The sequence below is a fragment of the Lissotriton helveticus genome, chromosome 5_1 (assembly GCF_964261635.1).
Source record: "Lissotriton helveticus chromosome 5_1, aLisHel1.1, whole genome shotgun sequence".
NCBI lineage: Eukaryota > Metazoa > Chordata > Amphibia > Caudata > Salamandridae > Lissotriton > Lissotriton helveticus.
In genome coordinates, this window is record NC_136065.1 from 940,725,026 (window position 1) to 940,737,209 (window position 12,184).

Consider the following 12,184-nt stretch of genomic DNA (forward strand, 5'->3'; position numbering starts at 1 on the left):
TGTGTTAACACAAGGATTTGGTGGTAAGCAAAGACCTTGTGCTTATTTCTCGGCGGTATTGGATAATGTCGCCAGAGCACTTCCCATCTGTCTAAGGGCTACTGCTGCGGTTGCAGTGGCCATTTGACAGTCGGAAGGACTCGTTCTGAACACTGACCTCACAGTGATGGTACCGCACGCTGTAGATACATTATTGAACAAAACGAAGACCCAGCACCTTATGAGTACGCGTCTTACTGGGTATGAATTGACTTTGCTTGCTCCCCATATTACAATTAAGTGATGTGCCACTCTGAATCCTGCCACGTTACTACCCCTCCCTTCGGACGAGGAAAATAATGATGTACATGATTGTATATTTCGGACTGAAGAAGAGACGAAAGGATGGGTAGACCTCACAGACATTCCTCTAGCTAACCCCCAAGGGGAATTGTATGTGGATGGCTCTTGTTTCAAGTTACCAGATGGCACAACAACAGCTGCGTATGCAATCACAACCCTCCGCACAGTAGTTGAGGCTTCTCGAGTACCCTATCAATCAGCACAGGCAGCTGAGTTAGTGGCATTGCTGCGGGCCTGTGAGTTGAGTGAAGGATTGAGGGTAAACATTTACACAGATAGCCAATACGCCTTCGGCGTGGCTCATAGTTTCGGACGGCTATGGGCGGAGAGGGATTTTCTCACTTCCCATGGTCAAAGAATACAACATGGCCCTTTGATTCTACGATTACTAACAGCATTGGCGTTACCAGAGAAGGTGACTGTAGTTAAATGCAGTGCACATAAAGCAGTAGTAGATGCAGTGGGTGAAGGAAATGCTTTTGCTGATCAGGTAGCGAAGGAAACTGCAAAATTAATGTCTTCGATGTTCGTAACCACCTCTGCAAGGTGGGTTATGGAAACGGAGATGTTTGATAATACCATGGAGAGTGTCCGAGAGATACAGAAAGAAGCTATACCCGCTGAGTTGGCTCATTGGAAGGAGAAGGTGGGGAGATTAGATGAAAATGATTGTTGGGTTGACCTGACGGAAAAACAGAGGTGGTTGTTACCCAATGCATTGGTAAACGCTGTAGTGACCATGGCACATGGCCCAGCATTTGCGCTCTTCTGGATCCGTTGTGGAATAATCCTAATATCCCTAAGACTGCTTCCCATTTGGTCCAATATTGCATGGTTTGTCTGCGACATAATCCTGGTGGCAGTGTACCTGTTCTCAGTGGGAACTTTGCACCACCATCCTTGCCCTTTGAAGTGCTCCAAATAGATTATATCCAGCTGGAGCGTGTGAATAACCTAAAAAGTGTCCTGGTCGTGGTGTCCGCTTTTAGTAAATGGGTTGAGGCCTACCCGACCAAGGACAACACTGCTTTAGCAACAGCAAAAGCTTTGATAAAGGAGCTTTTCCCGCGTTATGGATTGCCTCAGGTGATCTGGACAGATAACGGGGGGCACTTTAATGCAGAGCTTGTCAGTCACGTTTGTAATGGGTTGCAAATTAAGCAAAAAAGTAATGCAGCCCGACACCCACAGTTTGTGGGATTGGTTGAGAAGTATAATGGAATACTGACATTAAAAATGGCCAAAATTCAAGAGGGTATGGGGCTGAAATGGCCCGATGCCCTACCAATAGCCTCGATGTCTTTACGAATTATCCCACATTCCCGATCTGGTTTGTCACCTTATGAGGTCCTCTTCGGATGACCAGCCAATGTTTGAGGTGTCCCAAGACCCAGAACGTTTCGTGATATTGAATATCCTATGATGACAGATTACCTGTATGCTTTGACTAAAGATCTCCGTTCCATTCATCAACAGGTGTCATCAGTGTTGCAGCCCCTGCCAAAGGGTCCCGGACATCGTTTGGAACCAGGACAGTGAGTCCTAGTCCGAACCTATCAGCAGAAATCTAGCTTGCACCCTCGCTGGTCCAAACCCCATCACATTCTCCTGGCCACGCGGACAGCGGTGAAGGTGGACGGCAAGCGGCATTGGATACACATTTCCCATCTGAAGAGATTGCCCCTCCCGCTTCCTCATGATCAACGAAACAAGGAGGGAATTTTGACCCAGGAGAGTGAGCGAGCCCCTCGCTTTGTTCCTTTTTCTGACACCCTGGAAATTGGAGAAGGGCAAGGAGAAGGAGTATCGGGCTCGGAAGGGGTTTTGTCATTTACACCATCAATTGCCCCGGATTCTGTTGCTCCTGCCGTTGACCAATGGGTTCATGATATCCCTGTTGCAACGGATGAACCCTCCTCTGTTTTGTTCTCAAGAAACGCCTGGCCATGTTCGATACAACCTGCGGCCCAGAAAACAACGCAGTACCCAAGATGAAGATGGTAGGAGATAGGGAGAAACTTGAATTATAGGGTTTGTTAGGAACCTTTCTGGGGCACTGAGCGAGACACTGGACTGAACATGTTGAGAGCCTGCAACATTTCATTCGCTCTGTTCAGAAAGAAAGACTGAATTTCCTATAAAAGGGCCCAGGTTGTGTATTCTTCAAGAGTTGTGTGAAAACATAACTCCAACGCGAGGGTTGGTTTTTGGTTTTCTTTGTGATGAACGATAAGAGCCTGCCTGTGAGGCTCTAGACCATGGGTACTCGCAAACTTTCTCTCAGGGGCCGAATTTACAGTGTGGTTTGTGGAGGTGGGGTCAGTGGGAGAGGGGGGAGGGGCTAGAGAAAAAAAAACTGACCGTGAGGTTGAACACAGGCCCCTGCAGCGGACGCCTTCGTTCACTGAGCCAACATACCCAGCATACACACATCTCTCTCTCTCTCTCTCTCTCTCTCTCTCTCTCACTCTATCTATCTATCTATCTATATCTCCGTCCCTCTGTCTCCCTCCATCTCTCTCTCGCTCCCTCCCTCCTTCACTCTCTCTCTGTCTCCCTCTGTCTCACTCACGCAGACTCCCTCTCTCTCTCCCTCTTTTTCTCTCTCTGTCTCCCTCCCTCTCTTTCCTTCCCTCTCTGTCTCCCTCTGTCTGTCTCCCTCTGTCTGTCTCCCTCTGTCTGTCTCCCTCCCTCTGTCTGTCTGTCTCCCTCCGTCTGTCTGTCACCCTCTAACTCCCTCCCTCTGACTCCCTCTCTGTCTCCCTCTCTCTGTCACCCTCCCTCTGTCTCCCTCTCTGTCTCCCTCTCTCAGTCTTCCTCTCTCTTTGTCTCCCTCCCTCTAGCTCCCTCTATCTCTCTCCCTCCCTCTATCTCCCTCCCTCTATCCCCCTCCCTCTGTCTGTCTCCCTCCCTCGGTCTGGCTCCCTCCCTCTGTCTGTCTCCCTCCCTCGGTCTGGCTCCCTCCCTCTGTCTGGCTCCCTCCCTCTGTCTGTCACCCTCTGTCTCCCTCTCTCTGTCTCTCTCTCTCTGTCTGTCTCCCTCTGTCTGTCTCCCTCTGTCTGTCTCCCTCTCTCTAGCTCCCTCTCTCTAGCTCCCTCTCTCCAGCTCCCTCCCTCTATCTCCCTCCCTCTATCTCCCTCTCTTCCTCTGTCTCCCTCCCTTCCTCTGTCTCCCTCCCTTCCTCTGTCTGTCTCCCTCCCTCTGTCTGTCTCCCTCCCTCTGTCTCCCTCCCTCCCTCTGTCTCCCTCCCTCTGTCTGTCTCCCTCTGTCTGTCTCCCTCTGTCTCTGCCTGACTCGCTTCCTCTGCCTCCCTCCCTCCAACTCCCTCTCTCTCTATCTCCCTCTGTCTGTCTCCCTCTGTTTCTCTCCCTCTGTCTCCCTCCCTCTGTCTCCCTCCCTCTGTCTCCCTCCCTCTATCTCTCTCCCTCCCTCTATCTCTCTCTCTCCCTCTATCTCTCTCCCTCCCTCTGTCTCCCTCTCCCTCCCTCTGTCTCTCCCTGACTCGCTCCCTCTGCCTCCCTCCCACTCCCTCTCTCTCTGTCTCCCTCCCTCTGTCTCCCTCCCTCTATCTCCCTCCGTCTCCCTCCCTCTATCTGTCTCCCTCCCTCTGTCTGTCTGTCTCCCTATGTCTCCCTCTCCCTCCCTCTGTCTCCCCCTCCGTCTCTCTGTCTCTGCCTGTCTCGGTCTGTCTCTGCCTCTATCTGTCTCTACCTCTATCTCTCTTTGTCTCTATCTGTCTGTTCCTGCCTCTATCTGTCTGTTTGTCTCTGTCTCAGTCTGTCCTTGCCTCTGTCTCTATCTCTGTCTCTCTCTCTGTCTCTCTCTCTCTCTCTGTCTCTATCGCTGTCTGTCTCTACCTCTATATGTCTCTGACTCTATCTGTCTCTGTCTCTGACCCTATCTAGCTCTGTCTGCCCCTGTCTCTATCTGTCTCTGTCTCTATATGTCTTTATCTGTCTCTATCTCTATCTGTCTCATCACCCGGCTCTCACTCCCTGCTGTCCTCTGTCACCTCACCCGGCTCTCACTCCCTGCTGCCTTCTGTCACCTCACCTGGCTCTCACTCCCTGCTGCCCTCCCACCACACCCGGGCTCTCACTCCCTGTTGCCCTCCCACCTCACCCAGGCTCTCACTCCCTGCTGCCCTCCCACCTCACCCAGCTCTCACTCCCTGCTGCCCTCCCACCTCACCCGGGCTCTCACTCCCTGCTACCCTCCCACCTCACCCGGCTCTCACTCCCTGCTTCCCACCTCACCAGGCTCTCACTCCCTGCTGCCCTCCCACCTCACCCGGCTCTCACTCCCTGCGGTCCTCTGTCACCTCACCCGGCTCACACTCCCTTCTGCCCTCTGTCACCTCACCCGGCTCTCAGTCCCTGCTACCCTCCCACCTCACAGGACTCTCACTCCCTGCTGTCCTCTGTCACCTCACCCGCTGTCCTGTCCCCCAACTGCCCTCCCTCCCACCCCCCACCCCCTCACCCCCTGTGTGTAGGGAGACAGTATTTGCCTGCATATTGAAGTTCTCTCTTCCTTTCCCCAGAGTAGGACCCAGGTAGTTCCTTCAGCAGTGCGTTTGGTTTGTAAGGCCTAGCACGGGAATCCAATGAACAGATTTCATCATTCTTGTGAATGGATAAAATGAGAAGAATTATTGATTAGGCCAGTTTCCTGATTGTGCATTACATGATATATTGAAAATGGATATACAGGAAGGCCAATGTACAATGAGTAAGCGAGACCTAAAATACCAGACAAATTTTCATTGTGAATGCTTATTCCTCATAGTAGTAGGCCACGAGTAAATTCCTTGCTTGGGATTTACAATGCCTCTGGGATTTATATTTTTGACTGATTTACTGGCATTTCAACGCACGACGTGTGCAACATGCACTAATTAGTCATGATAGACATTAAAATGTCGGAACATTACCCACACGTGTGTTTTGCTTTCCGTGCCCAGGAAGCAAGGGGTGTCCGGGAAACTGTGTCAGCCCAAGCTGACACACACACACAGCCCCACCCCAGTACTTCACAGGTCTTTTAAAGACCATTATTTACATGTTAATGGGGCTTTGTTCAGCGCCCCTGCAGCTCCACTCAGACTCTGGCTGGAATCGCCCGCCCCCACAGAGCAGTACCGGCGGTGTTTGCTGACAAGTAAAAATAAATAAAAAGAACACGGGTATCATGTCTGTAAGGTCTGCGGACCGCCAAGTAAGGCTTGCCGGGCCGCTGGCACCCGTGGGTCGTACTTTGAGTACCTGTGCTCTAGACGGACACTGGAAAGAAGAACCCTCTGGCAGGTTGGACTGCATTGCCCGAGTTTAGTTGTGTACTTTTAGTTAGCATGTATCCTTTTGCTCGTTTTGTTCCCGAGGAGGAACGTCCTTTTGCACCCCGTTACTACCCTGCATATGTGCCCATCTTCTCCAGTTGGACCATGCGTGTAAGAATTACCTTCGTGGCCACCATTACGATTTTGTTGATAATATTAACGAGTGTGTTTGTATACTTGGAATTTCGCCATCCTATGCACACTGTTTTGGGAACAACCACCCCGCCTCCAGAACATCTATTCTATACACTGGCCCCACATAAAGAAAGGCACCGTCAGACTTATACTAAAAATGTATTTGTAGAAATGCTTCACCAGACGCACAGTGCAACTAATACTACCAATTGTTGGGTTTGTGGCCTTCTGCCCTCCGTAATGCATAAACATGACCTATTTAATTTGTTGCCCCTATCATATTTAGGAGGTTGTGAATCATGGTTTAAACTTTTGTCAATGATGTATATGCATCCAGGTTGTTTGGAGATAGACAAATTTGAAGTCACCTCACTACGTTTTGGGCCCTTGGCTGTTGCGGGTACTTGGGCCTCCCACACAAGTGAGGCACCATTTTTATCAGGATACCTGGGGGAACGCTGGGTGGTTGGAAATTTGTGTGAGCCCGGTGATGCCACACTTTCCCACACACAAATGTGTGAGACAAGTGATTTTTTCAGCAAAAATTGAGCTTTGCAAGGAATTCTGGGTATGGAAACTTTGGGGGATCTACACAAGCCATACTTCCTTAGAAGCCCCCCGGTGTCTACTTTCCAGAAATGTGTGTGTTTGGTAGGTTTCCCTAGGTGCCAGCAGAGCTAGGGTTCACAAACTACAGCTAGGCACTTTGCCAAAAAAGGGTCATTTTTCACTGCGAAATTGATGTATGACCACATTGGGTTTTGCACCGTTTCTTGTTGCGGGCACTAGGTCGACCCACACAAGTGAGGTACCATTTTTCTCGTAAGACTTTTGGGAATGCAGGGTGGGTGGAAATGTCTGGATCCACGCAGATTCCAGAACTGTCCACCACAGAAATGTGGGGAAAATGTGTTTATTTTGACAATTGTTTAGGTTTGCAAGGGATTCTGGGTAACAGAACCTATTGAGAGGCAGTCAAGTCACCCCATCCTGGATTCCCCTGGGTGTCTACTGTTCAAAAATGTATAGGTTTGCTAGGTTTCCCTAGGTGCCGGCAGAGCTAGGGTTCAAAAACGACAGCTAGGCACTTTGCAAAAAAGGGTAATTTTTCACTGAGAAATTGAGGTGTGACCACGTTGCATTTTGTGCCGTATCCTGTCGGAGGCACTAGGCCGACCCACACAAGTGAGGTACCATTTTTCTCATAAGACTTTGGGGAACGCAGGGTGAGTGGAAAGTTGTGGATCCACACAGATTCAAGAACTTTTCACCACAGAAATGTGGGGAAAATGTGGTTTTTTTTAACCATTTTCTAGGCTTGCAAGGGATTCTGGGTAACAGAACCTGGTGGGAGGCAGTCAAGTCACCCCATTCTGAATTCCCCTGGGTTTCTAGTTTTGAAAAATGTATAGGTCTGCTAGGTTTCCCTAGGTGCCGGCAGAGCTAGGGTTAAAAAACTACAGCTAGGCATTTTGCCAAAAAAGGGTCATTTTTCACTGCGAAATTGAGGTGTGACCACATTGCGTTTTGCGCCGTTTCCTGTCGCAGGCATTAGGCCAACCCACACAAGTGAGGTAATATTTTTCTCGTAAGACTTTGTGGAACGCAGGGTGGGTAGAAATTTCTAGATCCACGCAGATTCCAGAACTTTCCACCACAGAAATGTGGGGAAAATGTGTTTATTTTGACAATTTTGTAGGTTTGCAAGGGATTCTGGGTAACAGAACCTGATGGGAGGCAGTCAAGTCACCCCATCCTGGATTCCCCTGGGTGTCAACATTTCAAAAATCTATAGGTTTGCTAGGTTTCCCTAGGTGCCGGGAGAGCTAGGATTCAAAAACTACAGCTAGGCACTTTGCCAAAAGAAGGGTCATTTTTCACTGCGAAATTGATGTATGACCAAGTTGTGTTTTGCACCGTTTCCTGTCGCGGGCACTAGGCCGACCCACACAAGTGAGTTACCATTTTTCTTGGAAGACTTTGGGGAACGTGGAGTGGGTAGAAATTTGTGGATCCACGAAGATTCCAGTACTTTCCACCACAGAAATGTAAGGAAAATGGGTTTTTTGACAGTTTCTTTAGGTTTGTAAGGGATTCTAGGTAACAGAACCTGATGGGAGGCAGTGATGACACCCCATCCTGGATTCCCCTGGGTGTCTAGTTTTCAAAAATGTATAGGTTTGCTAGGTTTCCATAGGTGCTGGCAGAGCTAGTGAGGATGCTTGTATTCATGAACCTCGAATAACGTTAATAAAGTAACCAACATGTTTGTTTTACTAATTTTGCATATTTTACATCAACATTGGGTGTCCGAGTGAAGCTTGCTTATGTGTTTACTAATCATAAAACACTTGCATCTAAGATGGCCGCTGCTACGCAAGGGTTTCTATTGCACCTGCGTCTGTCATACTCACGTGACATGACATTTTCGTTGTTCTGGAGGGAATCTGCCGCTTCTGCGCACTATTGTTAATATGGCTGCTCTATGTTCTCACATGCGAGAAGCTTGCACTACTGCTTTCGCCAAGCTGTTTGTTCTGCCTAACCCTAATGCTATAGTTAAAATTAAGATAATGGGTATAGAGTAGAAATACATGGTATACAGTGTCTTCATTTATTCTGTGTTCTAAAACTGTTTTTTTTCCATTTCATGTCGCACTTTGAAAACTGGCCTGGCTTGTAACGCTGTACTCCATATTTGTTGAAACTGCGACTGCGCGAAAATCTCAAGTATCTGGAACAGTGACCTTTGGACTATAGCCAAGGAGCTGACTGATTAGAAGATGCTCCTGGGAACGTGCACTTGTGAACCCAAATTTATACAATGTTAAACAATGTATTTGTCAATAGAACATACATTGTTGGGTGGAACAAAAACCTCACGAGAACCTGAATTTGATGGGCGGGAATGTAAATTTGAATAAGGGATGCTAAAAGTCTCAAATTTGGTGTGGTGTGATGACCTCTCCTCCTCTTTTGTCCAATCGAAATTGGGGATCCTTATACTTGCAACATTGGGGGGTGGTACACTGACCTGGAAAATAGTATAACTAGAGTAGGCTTAGCTAGTTAATTTGTCCGACTTGTCCGAATAGCTGACCTGTCACTGACCCAACGCACTCAATAGGTGATCGAGAACAGAGGTGCAGCGGAGCACTCTGTCAGAAGATTCGCTGACCCAATCGGGTTCCGGGAAGTTGAGGTGCTGGCGAAGCACTTTGTCGGTGAAATTGATACCCCAATCGGGGTTTTGGCTGATTACTTGCAGAGAGGGAGTAGTGCAGGCGTTGCAACTGAACTGCGGGTGCTGGTCTTAACCTTTGGTGGTCCTGTCTTGATCCAGATCTGGTTTACCCTGATTCTGATCTGCACCTGCTGGCCTACTGGCACCTGCAACTTTTGGGGTTTCTGTCCTTAACTGACCCGTGGCCAGGGTTGGTCTTCACACCATTCTAGGTAAATATAAATCTGTGTGGGTATCGTCATTATATTTCTGTGTGTTCTTCTCTTTACCTTCCCTTCATCAATAAAAGCTTTGATTGCATATGTTCTTTTTCTTTCCCTTTCCTTTTAAATGATAAATTCGTCATTTGATTTAATAGTGTTCCATTTTCGTTACCTTCCCTATAGTTATATGCTCAAATTGTTTTCGTGATTGCATATTATGTTCCCTCTTCATACCCACCCTTTTTGATCATTGCTTAAAGCTCTGCTATTTAGCATGTTCCTTTCTTTTTCCCACCCTTAGACAAATTGTGTAAGTCTGGTTTAAATTTAAATAGCATGTTCCTTGTTCTTACCTTCCCTTTAAATTGCTAAATGATTGGCATAATATATCTTCTGCATAGTTATACATTATTTCTGATTTTCGTTATTGAGAGTCTTATTGTGTTCAATCTTTGGATCAGGACCATTTATGAAGTTTAGATAAAGAGTTCAAAACTTTCCTGAGTCTGTGGTTATTATACGAGTGCATATGTTATTTGCTACCTAATTTAAACTAACTCCCTGATCCAATAGGTTACAGGCACCAGTGATAAGGATTGGTAAGTCAATGGTATAGGACCTAGTAGGTAAAATATCTGATAGTTAGAGCGTAGCTTAACTGATTTAAGAAATGTGTAATTGATTATGGGCCCAGGTGAGTATGGTAAATGTATAGTGGGTGACCTGCGCTCTCTATCACTAGCGTTCAAAAACTATAGCTAGGCACTTTGCAAAAAAAAGGGTCATTTTTCACTGCGAAATTGAGGTGTGACCATGTTGCGTTTTGCGCCGTTTCCTGTCGTGGGCACTAGGCCGACCCACACAAGTGTAGTACCATTTTTCTTGTAAGACTTTGGGGAACGCGGGGTGGGTAGAAATTTGTGGATCCACGCAGATTCCAGAACTTTCCACCACAGAAATATGGGGAAAATGTGGCTTTTTTGACAATTTTTTAGGTTTGCAAGGGATTCTGGGTAACATAACCTGATGGGAGGCAGTCAAGTCACCCCACCCTGGATTTCCCTGGGTGTCTAGTTTTCAAAAATGTATAGGTTTGCTAGGTTTCCCTAGGTGCCGGTAGAGCTAGGGTTAAAAAACGACAGCTACACACTTCGCAAAAAAAGGGTAAATTTTCATTGTGATAATGTGGTGTGTTCACGTTGGGTTTTGAGCCCTTTGCGGTCGTGGACACTATGCCTACCCACACAAGTGAGGTACCATTTTTATCGGGAGACTTAGGGTAATTCAGATTTGTAAAGCAACTGCTATTACCTAGTGATGCATTTCTGCCTTCCAAATGAAAGACATTGTATAAAAAAGAAGTCATTTTGAAAAATGACCAATAATTCTCATGCTAGTATGAGTATTCCCAATTTTGAAAATGTGCAAATATGTACTGTTTCTAAACTCTATAGTTTGTTCCATTTCAGAAATACATAGGTGTCTTTCATACCGATTTTTCCATGTATACATTTTCACACAATAATTGCTAAATACCCTGTACATATTAAAAAGCCATTGCAAATTCCTACTCACTTTTTGACTCTGGGTTCGTCTGGTTCTTGGTGAACCTACAAGTCCTATATATACACCCACAACCAGGAAGGTCCAGCGGATGTAACGGTATATAGCTGTCATAATTACAAGAAGTTACAGGTGAAAACGTTGACACATAAGACTAATTTTCAACTAATTTTCAATTTTTCCAATATTTAACTGTTAGTTTCCATAAAGAAACTAATGTAAAGTTAGACTCTCCACAATTAAGTAAACAAGTAGTTTATTCACGCCCAACAGGGAGGCAAGTCGTTCAGTCCCTCGACCAAGTTACAACTGACAAACTCTCCCAACACCACATTCCAACCCATGACCTAGTTACATTCTTAGCAAGGAATGTACACAATTAAAGGAGAAGATACAACACATCTCCCTTATTACAATAACAAAACAATAAGGAATAATAAACAATAAGAAGAAACAAGAAGAACAAAGTAAATATCACAGGAAAAGATAAAGAGAACTAAAGAAAGAAAATGAAGAAAATAAGAAACAATTCACTTAGAACAGTAATCTCGAAGATACAAAGGAGGTCTTCTTGTTCTTGTGCTAGTGTTGCGGAAAGGAACATTCTGTGGTAAGTGATTGGAACATTTTTACTCACAAAACCGTCTGAACCAGATTCCACAACACCATCCCCCTCAGCACACCTTGATAAACGAGACATACTCCAAACATCTCCCCCGGCACGCATAACCACATTCTTCATGACCTTCACAATGCGCCTAGGCCCAAAATACTTGGACTCACCCTTTGGTGACCAAGCTGCCCTTTTTATGAAAACAAAATCACCCACTTTCCATGAAATTCTCTTTGCCCCTCTTAAGACATCAAACCTCCGCTTGTACTTCTCTTGATAATTTTCCAACCTCCAATCATTGACCACACAACCCCTATCCTTCACCGATAGCCACAAAGGATTAAGCTTAGAACCAGCAACCCTTCCTTTCAGATTCTTAAAAGGTGACAAACCAGTCACACTGTTAGGAGTGTTCCTGTGTGCCCACAGTTTATCCCTGAGAATAGGTTTTAATGGAAGCCTTCTTTCCAAAGCAGTCTGGGCACAAGCTCTAATTAACCTATTCATGCTCTCCACCAAACCATTAGCCTGCGGAGAATAAAGAGCAGTCCTATGGTGGGTGATGGATAAATCTCTCAAAAAGTCAGACATTTCCTGAGAAGTGAATTGAACACCGTTATCAGAAACCAGGACGTCAGGCACCCCTTCACAAGTAAAAGCATCCTTCAAAAATTCAATAACGTTCCTGCTCAACACGGAACCCATACAAGAAGCAGACAACCACTTCGATGTATAATCAACTAGAA